The sequence below is a fragment of the Cervus elaphus genome, chromosome 14, assembly GCF_910594005.1.
Source record: "Cervus elaphus chromosome 14, mCerEla1.1, whole genome shotgun sequence".
NCBI classification, from domain to species: domain Eukaryota; kingdom Metazoa; phylum Chordata; class Mammalia; order Artiodactyla; family Cervidae; genus Cervus; species Cervus elaphus.
In genome coordinates, this window is record NC_057828.1 from 61,405,315 (window position 1) to 61,419,400 (window position 14,086).

The window sequence follows — 14,086 nt, forward strand, 5'->3', positions numbered from 1 at the left end:
CAAGTCTGAGAAACAGAGGTTCCAAGGTTATACTGCTTAGTAAATAGCAAAAATGGTATTTGAACATGGGCAACTTTGCTCTGAGTCCATGGTCTTCACTGCTCTCTTGTTCTTTGTGTATACTATATGGACTCGGCCTTATTAATTTACAGTCACATCTAAAAGGCATGTATGAAAAGGAAGCCTTGCGATTTCTCTGGTGGTCGAGTGGCTAAGACTCCACTCCCAATACAGGGGGCCCAGTTCAATCCCTGGTCAGGGAACTAGATCCCACATACTACAACTAAAGAGTACACATGCCGCAATGAAGATCAAAGCTCCTGCATGCCACAACTAAGACCCAGCACTGCCAAATAAATCAATTAAAAAAAAAAAAATTTCTTTTTTTTTTTTTTAAAAAGGAAGCCTAGATTTCAATAATTAGGACTACCAGCTTGAGCAAACCTCACATGCATAGCTCTCTAAGGATAACAGCCTTCTAAAATGATTGAATGTATGCTAGGACACATTTGTAATAATTCGTGTCTCCACAATGCTCAAAATTTAGGAAATGGTACTCTTGTGTCTTGACACATCACCACCATCACCAGTATTTATTGGGTGCTTACTCTGTGCCAAGTATTTTTAATGTAGTCTCTCATGTAATGCAACCCTAGATACTATTTTACAGATGAGGAACTAAGGCAAAAGAGATTGAGAAGCTTGCCCATAGTCACACAGCTAATTAGTAGAGCTTGGATTTAAACTTTTGTCAGCCTTTCATAATGATCCTCCTATTTATACTTGGGTGTTTCTTTTTCTGTTCAGTAATAAGTCCATTATTTCCAGCTACCTGAATAATAAATAGAAATATAGATTGTAATCTCATAATTGCAGATTATAGACTTGCCAGGCAGAAAGTTACTCCCATTTTATAAATAAAGTAACTTTTCCCCTATACTGAGTTGATGAGAGGCTACTGCTTTGTCAGCTCTTCTTATCCTTGAACCACTTTAGAGATGTTCTGTGAAATTTGCATGTTCAATTGCAGTGCAATTGTATTGTTAGCTATCTCTTTTATACCTCTTTGTTTAAGGGTAATCATTAAAAAAAACTTTTATTCTCATATTTTCCCTTATATTCCTATTATTCTACAGCTTTCATCATTGTAAGAATTCAAATCATTTTATAAATAAGTCTCAATAAAATAGAATGACAAGATTTTTCAGAATATTGGTTTTTAAGGACAAGGATATGGTATAGCAACTAAAACATTCCTAATTCAATCACCAGTGCTTAAACTCTGTAGCATCACGTATAAACTTGAGAGACAAGGATGTTTTTTGTAGGTGTACTTTATTTTATAAACTTGCACTAAATATCACTTTCTCCATTTCAAACCATGCTCTCTCCTATTCTGTTTTGCTTTAGGTAGCCTAGAGGAATTCTTGGATTGAATTACCAAGAGATTATATTCTCCTGGAGTCTACTATTGCTATTATATAGGCAGCGCATTTTCAGCCTTTCCAATGATTTAAATTCCTTATATGTGACTTCTATGCTATTCTGCTTCCGTCAACAGTAGTATCTTTCTGGCTGAAATACAGCATAATAAAAAAAGTGCTAATAAATCTCAAATATTAGATAATGCTTTTTGCCTTTCAAATCCATTTATATAGGTTTTCTAAACAGAAATTTTTCAGAAACTTTATTCTTCTTGTAAGGGGATATACTCACTAGAAGTTTGAATATATCACAGTTCAAAAAAACAAGGACCCTCTTGCTGTCAGATCATCTGAAAACACAGATAAATAGAACTAAGGTATAAGATCTTAATCAACTGAGTTCTTCAAATTGGTAACATTACTGGTGTCATTAAGAGATTTTTCCAAAAACCCTTGGTCTTGTGCCATATGCGTCAGTTGCTGAAATCAGGCCATTTCTTCCAAAATGGTATGTGGTGTCTCAATCTAAGTAGAAAAACACTTCTTTTTTTTTTTTTTTTAACATTTCTATTATAGCAAGTCTGCAGAAACTCTAGGCAAGCCTAGTAAACAGCCCCTTTTTGCAGTTTCTAAATTGTACTGTAAAATGTTTGTGTCTTTTGTGTAAAAGAAAAAAGTTTCAATACATTAAGTACAGCTTAAAAAATAAAAGTCCCTCTTCACCTTCCTTTTCTTCCCATATAAATAACCTCATTAACAGTTTGTATATTTTCAAACCATTTTTTAAAAATCCACACATAAATGCATACATATGTATATTTTGCTTGTTTTCATAAAGCTGGTGTTGTCGGTGTTTAGTCAGTGAGTCGTGTCTGACTCTTGCGACCCCATGGGCTATAGCCCAACAGGCTCCTCTGTCCGTGGGATTTCCCAGGCAAGAATACTGGAGTGAGTTGCCATTTCCTTCTCCAGGAGATCTTTCCAACCTAGGGATCGAACCCAAGTCTCCTGCATTGCACGCAGATTCTTTACCACTGAGCCACAGGGAAGCCTTTCACATGATCTCACATAAGTGGGATCATATTATATGTATTACTTTGTGACTTCACTTTATAGAATAAATATTTTTGACAACTTTATATGTCAGTCATACAAATCTACGTAATTCTTCTTAACAGTTTTTTGTAACATGTGTACTTCACTTCCCTGCTGATGAATATTTTGTTTCTCCATTCTTGGGCATAAAATAGAGATGTAGTGACCATTTTTGTTATGTGCCTTTCTCTCCTTATGTGATAGGGTTAGCTTTCTGAAGAAGAACTACTAGTATGAAGTATACACAATATCAAATTGTTCTTCAGAAAAGCTGTACTAATTTCCATTCCCACCCATAGATTAGGATCACTTTTATCCATGGATAAATAACAAGGTCCTACTGTATAGACAGGGAACTAGATTCAATATGCTGTGATAAACCATATGGAAAACATTATTGGGGGAAAAAAATATATATATATATAACTAAGTCACTTTGTGTACAACAGAAATTAATACAATGTTGTACAGCAACTAGACATCAATAGTAAAAATTACTTTTATTCTTCAAACAACCATTGTATTTTATCAGTATGATGGATGAATAGAAATAGTAAACACATATACAGTATGTACTGGGCTTCCCAGATAGCTCAGCAGTAAAGAATCTGCCTTCAGTGCAGGAGACCCAGGTTCTATCCCTGGGTCGTGAAGATCCCCTGGAGGAGGGCATGGCAACCCACTCCAGTATTCTTGCCTGGAGAATCCCCAGACAGAGGAGCCTGGCGGGCTACAATCCATCGGGTCACAAAGAGTCTGACACAACTGAAGCGACTCAGTACTTAAACACACAGTATGTACAATGTGTCATACACTGGTCTAAGCATGTCACTTAAATGAACTCATTTAATCATTATAACAACCCTGGTTACATTCATGACCTCATTTTGAAGATGAGAGAACTGAAACAGAGAAAAGAGTGAACTGCACAAGGTCACACATCAGAAAATGGCAGTACTGTGATTCAAATTCAAGAATTCTAGCTCTGGAGTGTACATTCTTAACTTTATGTTGTATCGCCCCTCACAAAAAAGTCAGGTAGCAGACATTTCTTTGTTTTAATTTCTATTCCCTAGTGCCTACTAAGTTGAACATCTTTTCAGAAGTTTTCTTCTTCTTTGACTTGCTTATTGATCCCTTTGCCCATTTTCTGTTGAGCTATTTGTCCTTTATCTAATGATTTGGAGTAGTCCTTTATTATTACAAGGGATTGTAAGCCACTATTACTCATATTGTTAAATTTTTCGTCTAGTCAGTTACTTGTGTTTTAAAATCATGTCTCTAGATTATATAGAAGTTTTAGATTTTCATTTGGTCCAACATATCAGTCTTTGTGGGCTTAACTGTCCAAATTTGACCAGAACTCTGAACTCAAGAAGCCAGGGATCTCTTTCTCATTAAATTTCTCATTATAATGCTGTTCAGTTCACTTTCTCTCTCTCCTTCAAGAGGAGGAAATATTCCATCTGGGGTATCAGAAGAATAGTGAAGTAGTGATCATGATATTTTGAATTTTTCAAGGTTTTTGATAACTACAAACCTTATCTAACTACAAACCTTATCTAGCATTCATTACATTTTAAAAATGTAAAATTATTCTCATGAGGTCTGAGTTACTGCTTAAAGATGGCAGAAAAGCAGTGGTAAATGAGTCCATTTCATCTGAAGAAGGTTTACTATATGTGATCAGTAAGTTTTTCTGTGCAAAAGACTATAAGGTTATTTTAACATGCAGACTTAATTGATCAAAAAGACCCTGTAGGTCTGTTTCACCAATGATCTGCAAGTCATAAACTCTGCTGTAAGACCCTGATGGAATTTGGTGCCACGGTTGCCTTGGAGATCAATTTATAATGATTCTTAAACCAGAATTTCCTTTGTGAAATTGTGGGGCATAGACATAAGAAGTAAAATGTTGCCAAATAATATTTATAAAAACCAAATATCTTGTCACACAGTAACATAGGTAATTGTGAGAGTCCTGTATAGGGAAGAAAACCATATCTACCAGGGAATATAGAGAAGTAAAGATACAGCCCCAACCTTAAGGAGTCAACAGAAGAAGTAAATATCCAAGATGAAATGGTGTAGGGGAGGTAAGATTACTTCTTGTTGGGTGGATCAGGAAAGACCTTAGAGGGCAGTGGCAGTGAGTTATACCTTAAAAAAACAAGTATAATTTGAACTGAGAAATAGACACATGGAGAGAGTACTCTTCAGGATGGAAATAATAAGCAAAGGAAGAGAGCAGAAAATTACAGAGTTTGAAAAGAACTCACCCCCAGAACTCTGGAAAGATTCAACTCCTACCCAGCTCTAAAAAGCTCGCAGCCAGGCTTACATTTATCACAGAGCAAATTTGAGACATTCAACCAGATAAAAAGATACCAATATTTATGTTCCCCTATTACAATTTCAGCTGCTAATTCTACTCCTAATTATATCCCAGAGAAGTGAAAACATTATGTCCCCACAAAAGCTTGTACATGAATGTTCATAAGCATTATTTATAATTGCCCCAAAATGATAATGACCCAAATGTCCATCAACTGGTGAATGGATATACAAAAGATGATATATCTACATAATACAGTATTATTGAGTCTTAAAAAAAGAAAGGAGTACTGATACATGCTACAGTATGGATAAACCTTGAAAACTTTATGCAAAGTGAAAGAAACCAGACACAGAAGACCACAGAATGTACAATTCCATTTATGTGAAATGTCCAGAATAGGCAAATCTATGAAGACAGTAGATTAATGGCTGCTAGAAGCTGGGGATATAGGGCAGGGAAGTGATGAATGAAAAATGACTGCTAATGGACATGAGGTTTCTTTTTTGGAGTGATGAAATGTTTTAAGCTTAGACTGTGGTGATAATTGCACAATTCTGAGTATACTGAAAATGGTGTGCTTTAAATGGGTAGACTTTATGGTATGTTAGTTATATTTCAATAAAGATGTTAAATTACTTTTTAAAAAACATCTGGCCAGGAAGTTCTCTGCAGTGAAGCTCATTGATCTGTAAGCCGTATTCCAGCACACAGTTTCCATTGAGTTCTTTAGTGCTTTAAAATAAAGACAGATGGCCAAGAATCTCCAGATAGTGAGGAAATTCTTCACCATGAAAGGCAGGAGGAAAAACAAATAAATAGGAGAGAGAAAAAAGAACTCAGGAGGGGGGCGGGGGCGGGGAGAAAAAAAAAAAAAAAAAGAACTCAGAAGAAACAGAGACGATGCACAAAGCCAAAAACAACTTCAAAGCATAATAAATATTTTCAAAAGGTAAGGTTGTGCATCTGTGAAACAATAAGATGCTGTAAGAAAAGGAACCTCACTGAAACAAGAGAGCTTGAAAATTAAAATATGTAAACTAAAGTCAAGTCAGTTTCCCAGAAAGTGGAACAGAAAAAAAAAAAAAAAAAGAACTCAGAAGAAACAGAGACGATGCACAAAGCCAAAAACAACTTCAAAGCATAATAAATATTTTCAAAAGGTAAGGTTGTGCATCTGTGAAACAATAAGATGCTGTAAGAAAAGGAACCTCACTGAAACAAGAGAGCTTGAAAATTAAAATATGTAAACTAAAGTCAAGTCAGTTTCCCAGAAAGTGGAACAGAAAATAAGAAAATCAATCCAGAAGATTCTAATAAAAGAAGAGTTTTCTTAGAAAAGTTTGGAGAGGAGACTGTCAAAGAAATAATACAAGAAAATTTCCAAAAACAAGAAAATATAAATGTATATATTGGAAAGGCCACCATATTTCCAGTGAGTGAAAAATAACAAAAGACTTTCTAACACACACACACACACATACACACACACACACACACCAGTTCACATTATCATGAAAGAGCACAATACCAAGACTTTAAAAAAAAAAATCTTAAAAGCTTCTAGAAAGAAAAATTAGGTTACATACAAAGGAAATATGAAAGGATTGCATTACAGTTCTCAATAGAATATTGAAAATCAAGTCACTGGAGCAGTGTTGTCAAAATTCTGAGGGGAGGTTATTTTCAACCCAGTATTCCATACACAGGACAATTCTTGAATGTCAAATGGGGAGTTTGGATTTTATTGTATAAGCAGTGGGGAGACATTAACCATTTTTGAGCAAGGAAGTGACCTGATTAGAATTGTGCCATGTATAAATCCAGCAGTGGAATTTCACATGACTTGGTTTGCAGAGACTAAATTTGGGATTCCAATTAAGGGGGGTAGGGGGGAAGAACTATTTTAAGAAATAAGGAAGGCTCTAAAGAGGGTAGTTGGCAGTGGGAATGAAGAATCAAAGGCAAGATGGGAGAAACATTTTAGAGGCAAGATCAATAGGATGTCACAGTCATTATTGTTCCAAAGCCATCTAATCAGATAAAAGCCAGTAAAGTGATTTCCTAGAATCAATATTGGCAGCATTTTCACATTAAAGCCATGTCATGTGAAAGGGTGTAGGGATAGGAGAAGACTCTGATATGTCTACCTTTTGTTGAAATGCACTTTGAAAAGTTGTAAAATTTTGAAATTGTTGAAAAACCGTGGTCATACCACATTGTCAGACATTCCAGGATTTTGAATGCCAGTCAGGTTGCCAACCTTGCTCTGGAAGTGCTACTTAAATTTATCAATGTCTTGAGGTAAAGGTAAGCACATGGAATAGAATTTTCTCAATTCCTTCAAATGTTCTTCAAGTAAAAATCTCTGCAGTAATGTCTTTGATTCTGAGACTCATTGACGAAGAATGGTTTTAAAGTCTGCCTATTCTGTCAGGAGATATTTAAGAGTAACTATAATGTTCATTTGTAGGATATATATACTCAGCTTCTTCTGTTTCTCCTGATTAGAACCAATTTTTAAACTCTTTTTCTTTTTAATTCATATACTGACAAGAAGTTAGGGGGTCTTGCAAGCACTTCCCCCAATAGTGTGTGTGTGCTCAGTCAGAGTCATATCCAACTCTTTGTGACCCCGTGGACTGTAGCCCACCAGGCTCCTCTGTCCATGGGATTCTCCAGGCATGAATACTGGAGTGGGTTGCCGTTTCCTCCTCCAGGGGATCTTCCTGACCCAGGGACCGAACTCACATCACCTGCATTGGCAGATGGATTCTTTACCACTGAGCCACCTGGGAAGCCCAGTGATATAACTGTAGTATAATATCAAAACCAAGTAGTTGACATTGATACTGGACTACAGACTTTATTCAGTTTTCACCAATTTTTATATGCACTTATTTGTGTGTGTTTATAGTTCTGTGCAGCTTAATCCTACATATAGATTTGTGTAACCACCACCATCACAATCGAGATACAGAATTATTCCATTACCAGAAAAGAACTCTCTGCTACTCTACAGTCATAACCCCCTCTCTACACCTATCCCTGTCCCCTACCAACCACTTTTTGTTTTCTTCCTCTATGGTTTTGTTATTTGAAGTGTTATATAAATGGAATTGTATAATATGTAACCATTAAAGAGTGAGAGTGGCATTTTTTTCAGTAAATAAAATGCCCTTGAAGTCCCTCCAAATTGTTGCATCTGTCAACAGTTTGCTCCTTGTTATTGCTGAGTAGTATTCTGTTGTATGGATGTACCTAAGTTAAACCACCCACCCACTGGAGAACATTGGTTTCTAGTTTTTAGCTATTAGGAATAAAGCCCCTGTGAACAGTTGTGTACACATAAGTTTTCATTTCTCTACAGTAAATACACAAGCGTGAAATTGCTGGATCATATAAGTACTTGCTTTGGTTAATAAGAAGCTGCCGAACTATTTTGCAGAGTACCTGTACAATTTTACATTTCTACCAGCAATTTTATGGTGGGGGGGAGTGTCTGTGACCCTGTCCCAAAAGATTTTCACCTAAGTTTTCTTCCAAAGGTTTTGTGATTTTTAGCTTTTATATTTAAGTTTACAATTCGTTTAGTTAATCTATGGTTACTCTAAATAAAGGTCTTGACCCAGAGCCTATGGGTGTTCTCTCCAAATAGTAATCAAAACTGCATACTTACCCCAGCCAAACAAATTGCAGAGAATGTGTCTGGTTTTGGAGAAGGAAGTATTATAAACTACTTACTTCTCTTTTCATCTACTCTTCCCATCCAACTTAACTACCCGTGGTTTTAGGTACTCTACAGATCTGGGGCAATGGGAGGCAGAAAGGCGGGGAAAGGGAATAAGAAAACAGTGAATACTATCTTGCGTGCATGTGTGTAAGTCACTTCAGTCTTGTCTGACTCTTTGCGACCCCATGGACCGTAGCCCGCCAGGTTTCTCTGTCCACGGGATTCTCCAGGCAAGAGTACTGAAGTGGGTTGCCATACCCTCTTTCAGGGGACCTTCCCAAGCCAGGGATCAAACCTCTGTCTATGTTTCCTGCATTGGCAGACGGGTTGTTAACCACTAGCGCAACCTGGGAAGTCCAAAACTATCTTAGCCTTCCATTATGCTCTCTGAGCCTGGCGGTTGTTTAACACTGACTCTTGTATTATGGGGTGCTTTGGGGAATTCTTCAGGAGTATATCATCTCTGAGGAACTCTCACCTATGGTTTTTGTTTTTTGTTTGTTTTTTAGTTTTGTGGGTACATTTTTATTCTAGGTATTCATTTGCAACTCCTTCCACAGTTTCTAGGTAGGAATTCCTGTTCTAGTTTCTACCCTCCCAGGTCTCTGGTCCACAGGAAATATCCACGAATTTTCTGCCCTGACAAACCTCTAAGATTGCAGCCTTATGTAAAAGTATCAACTTGGGCTCTGCTACTGAAAGTTAGCCATTTTCCATCTTCTAGATTTCCCAGGTGAAATCAAACCCCACTTTGTATGCATTCCCTACCTATACCCCTTATGTGTTTTGGGGGAGGCTGATAGCTGGGAGGGGTGAGCCTCACAGCTTTCTCCAAAATTCTCCCTCAGAGAATCCTTTCCCTTCTCCATACTTACCACTTTTTATAGTCTTGTTCTGACCGAGAGGTTCAAGGTAATGGAATTCGTTCCGAAACTTTCCCTTTGTAAATTCTGCAGTTTGTCTGATACTTTACTTTGGCATGCAATATCTGTTTTATCTTGGAGTCTCAATTTGAAACTTCACTTTTAATATCTCATCACACATGTATATAATACTTTCATTAATCTACAGTCTTCAGCATAACCTACAGGTAGGAATATGGTTCTGTCCCCTAACTCTCGGAATTATCACCTGCCACTCCTACCAGAAGTCTGTCATGAACTTACTATCCTGTTCATATGTCTCTACTTTTAATCTTGCTGCGCTCTCTGTCCCCCAAACCATTTCCTATTCCTACACCTTGTCCTTTGACAAGCTTACTTCTAATTCATACTGGTGCAGCAATACCCCAGTTAGGAGTCATATGGTCCCTAATTTCTTTCCCTTGTTCTTCCTATGCATCATCCTAAACTAAGCATCTACCCCACATACCTACCCATGACCAAGTATATACACCTCATTATAGGACTGACTACTCTCTATTGAATTTATCTTTCCATGTTTCTGCTTACCACGGCAGATGGGAAGTTCTGTAAGTAGACACGTGATCTTTGTATCCCCACCCCCTACCACAATGCCTGTCCTATTACAATACTTAATTTCTTGGCCTGAAACAAAAGGTAAGAATCCAAACAAATTCTAGATAATAAAGAATTTCCTTAAATATGGTGTACTTAGGTAGAATGACAGCTTCTTAGAAATTATTGGATTCCAGGCCATTAATTAATCAATACAGTCTAGCTATAGATTAGTTTCCCTTACCAGTGTTACTGGTATGGGCCAATTAAGGAGCTGTTAGTTTTGTGGGCTAAAATCCAACTGAAGTTTCTGATTATATCACAATAGCATTTTAATTCACTTAGACTGCTTTATCTTAGTAGAAAAATTTTATTTCCATACATTTATTCCTTCTGTCTTTGTATTGTTCCAGCAAGGAATAATTCCAGAATAGCCATCCTAACCTCAACCAGATGAATAGTTTATATAAAATGAACTAATGCATGTAATATCACTGTGAAAAGCTATGTTTGCAATGATAGTCCTATTTATATGGTACCATAGTTTATGAGACATTTGTAAAATCATAGATGATTGCATTTGATTCTCACAATAACTGTGGGAGGTATAGGACCAGAAATCATTATCTATATTTTACAAATGAGATAACTAAGGTTCAGAAAGAATAGGTTATTTGTTCCATGTCACATGGCTAATGAGTGATTTGAGCAGGCATAAATACATAGGGCTTTTGGCTCCAAGTTGATTGCCTTTTCCGTTATACTCTTTGTTGCATGTGTTGATACGAAGCCTCACCTGCTGAGAAAATTATTGAGAAAGGAGAAAAAAAGGGGGAAATTGTGCACACACATACACATATGAACAAACATACTCAAAACAGCTCTTATTAAGAGTAGATTACCATGCAGTAATAATTAATGAGTCATTATATTTTTACAATTTGGTAAAATGTAAAGCAAACTCCCTGCTATGCTCCTATCATAGTCCCTTCCCTCCAAATCCAAGTGGAAAGGATGAAAAGTTAAAATAAAAGCAGTAGAAGAAACTATAGGCTGGATTTCTTATGCTCTTGGAATGGAAGAACTTTTTCTAAGCATAAACTGGGGAAAACAAACTACAGACAGAAAAAATACTGATTTTGTTAACTTACATATAGTATTGCATATCAGTTAAATTCAACAATTAGAAAAATGGTCTAAGAACATGAAATAACATTTCATAATTCACAGAATAGAGAACTGAAGTTGATTGTATATTGATATACATTTAAAATGTGTTCAGCCTCATCATTTAAAGAAATTCATACTAAAGCAATTAATGAAATACCATTTTTTACCAATTTATAGCCAAAGATATTTGAAATTCAGCCCTGTGTCATTTTTGGTGGTGATAGCATGTAGAAACATGCATTATTGATGTGAATTTAAGTTGACAACTATCTATTATGGAGGATAAATTAGCATTATCAAAACTTTAAATGTGTGTACCCTATGATCTAGCAGTTCCACGTTTGGAAGTTTAAACCATGAATACATGCACATGTACTTCAAAGTATATGTATTAAGATACTTTTTGAACCTGGGTGATAATCACCAAAAAATAAAGAAGAAAAGAAAAAGAAAAAAAAATGCAGATGGTTGTCAATTATTGCTTAAAGTTCTGTAAGTCCATATAAGGGAGTACAGAGTGATCATTAAAAAGAGGCAAGTTATATGTATATTTTCCAATGTGGACAGAATTCCAGAATATACTCTGAAAGGAAAAAAGTATGGTAGAATTCCATATGTGTGTATATATGTACACACACATATGTATATGTATACCAAACTGGTTGTCTGTACAAAAAATTTCTAAGAGGATCACAAAAAAATCATTAATAGCATTTCCTCTAGGAGATTGAGGGAGGTACCATTATTTATATTTTTCACCTTCTATCCTTCTGAGCTCTTGAAATGTATTACCAGGAGCATGTATTACTTTATTACTTAAGAGGAAAAAAATGATTAACTAGAGAAAACCTTCTTTAGTGCCATTTCAACCTCATTCCTCCTTGTAGCTTTTCCCAGTTGCCAGCCCTTCATCATCAGACTTCGTGAGTTAGTCTTCACTTTCTCACATCCCATTCATTTCCTTAGCCCTCTGCAGTCTCATTTTTATCCTCATCATTTCACTGAAACTGCTCTTGCCAAAGTTTCCAATTATCTCTCAGTTCATATACCCAGTGGCTACTATTAATATTTTAACATTCTCTATATTGTGCAATGATGGACAGCCCATCCTTTTTAAGAGTTCTCTTCCCTGGGTTTTTATGATACTTGAGTCTCCTGGTTTCCTTCTGTCTTTCAGATTCTTCAGTCTCTTTTGCTTTTGTAGATTTAAATGTTAGCATTTCTCAGGTTATTTCCTTAGGACCTTTGCTCAATCTGCATATTCTCTTTCAGTATTCACATTGTCTTAGTCTGTTGAGGCTGCTATAATAAAACATCATAGGCTGGGTGGCTTATAATCAACAGAAATTTATTTCTCACAGTTCTGGAGGCTATGAAGTCCAAGATGAAGGTCCTGGCAGATTCAGTGTCTGGTAGGGACATGCTTCCTTGTTCAAAAGCCTTTCTTTTCTCTGTGTCCTCAGACAGGGGAATGGGTGATAGATCTCTCTGGGGTCTGTTTTATAAAGGATCTCTCTGAGGTTTATTTTATAGAGGGGCTAATCCCCTTCATGGGTTTCCCTTGTGGCTCAGCTGGTAAAGAATCTGCCTGCAATGCAGGAGACCTGGGTTCGATCCATGGATTGGGAAGATCCCCTGGAGAAGGGAAAGGCTACCCACTCCAGTATTCTGGCCTGGAGAATTCGGGTCACAAAAAGTCAGACACGATGAGCAACTTTCACTTTCAGTTTCAATCCCCTTCATGAGGGTGCCCCATCCCAACCTGATCACCTCCCAAAGGTCACACTTCCTAATACAGTCACATTGGAGGTTTAGTTCAACATAGATTGGGGGGAACACAGTCTGAAGCAAACATCTACTTGCATAGGAACTTCAAACTTGTACTAAACTTGATTTTATTTCCACCCTTGCCTCAACCAGCATTGCCTCTCACTTCCCATCTCTGGAAAGGACTTTACCATTCTCTACTGAGTGACTCAGCCTTGACTCTGCCACCTCACTGATGTCCCCAGGATTGCAGTCATTAAGGCCTGTTTACCTCCTAGTGAAGTGAAGTGAAAGTCGCTCAGTGTCCTACTCTTTGTGACCCCATAGACTGTAGCCTACCAGGCTCCCTTGTCCGTGGAATTTTCCAGGCCAGAATTCTGGATTGGGAAGCCATTCCCTTCTCTAGGGCATCTTCCCAACCCAGGGATCAAACCCAGGTCTCCCGCGTTGCAGGCAAATTCTTTATAATCTGGGCCACTAGGGGAGCCCGAGAATACCAGAATGGGTAGCCTATCCCTTCTCCGGCAGATCTTCCCAACCCAGGAGGCCAACCGGGGTCTCCTGCATTGCAGGTGGATTTTTTACCAACTGAACTATCAGGGGAGCCCTATTTACCTTCTAATTGCCATCCAAATCCATTTACTTCTTTCACATTTCTGCTGTTACAGTTCATGATCTTTACTCAGATTACTGTCATAATCTATAGCCAGTCTCTACGTCTTTCATTATTTCTCTCCCGTCTCTGTACCCCTTTTTCCACTTTTTAGCAAAAGTATACTTTGCTCAGATACACATTTGATCTTGTCATTCACCCTCCACCACTCACGACCTTTCTGTGTTCATTCACTGGCTTTGTGATCCAACTGGAACACCCATGTTACTACTGGTCCCATCATAGTGTCTCCCAGGCTTCATTATTTCCCACGCCTCTTCTCTCAGCCCCAGCACACGTGCACCCTGTACCAGAGCCAGCTGCTGATTCTCCTCAATTCCTCAAACACCCCAGATTTGTATTTCCTTACGGGCTTTCTCACATGCTGACCATTCCCTCTCAGACTCTCAGGACCTCCACCTCTGCATACAGCTGATTCCACTCCACCCTTAA

The 14,086-nt window shown here is 37.4% G+C and overlaps 1 protein-coding gene across 5 annotated transcripts in view; it reads left to right on the forward strand.

Annotated features, from left to right (window-relative positions):
* The window catches only part of RASAL2 (RAS protein activator like 2), a 392,722-nt gene that overhangs the window by 330,612 nt on the left and 48,024 nt on the right, over positions 1-14,086 (forward strand). The window lies entirely within an intron of this gene.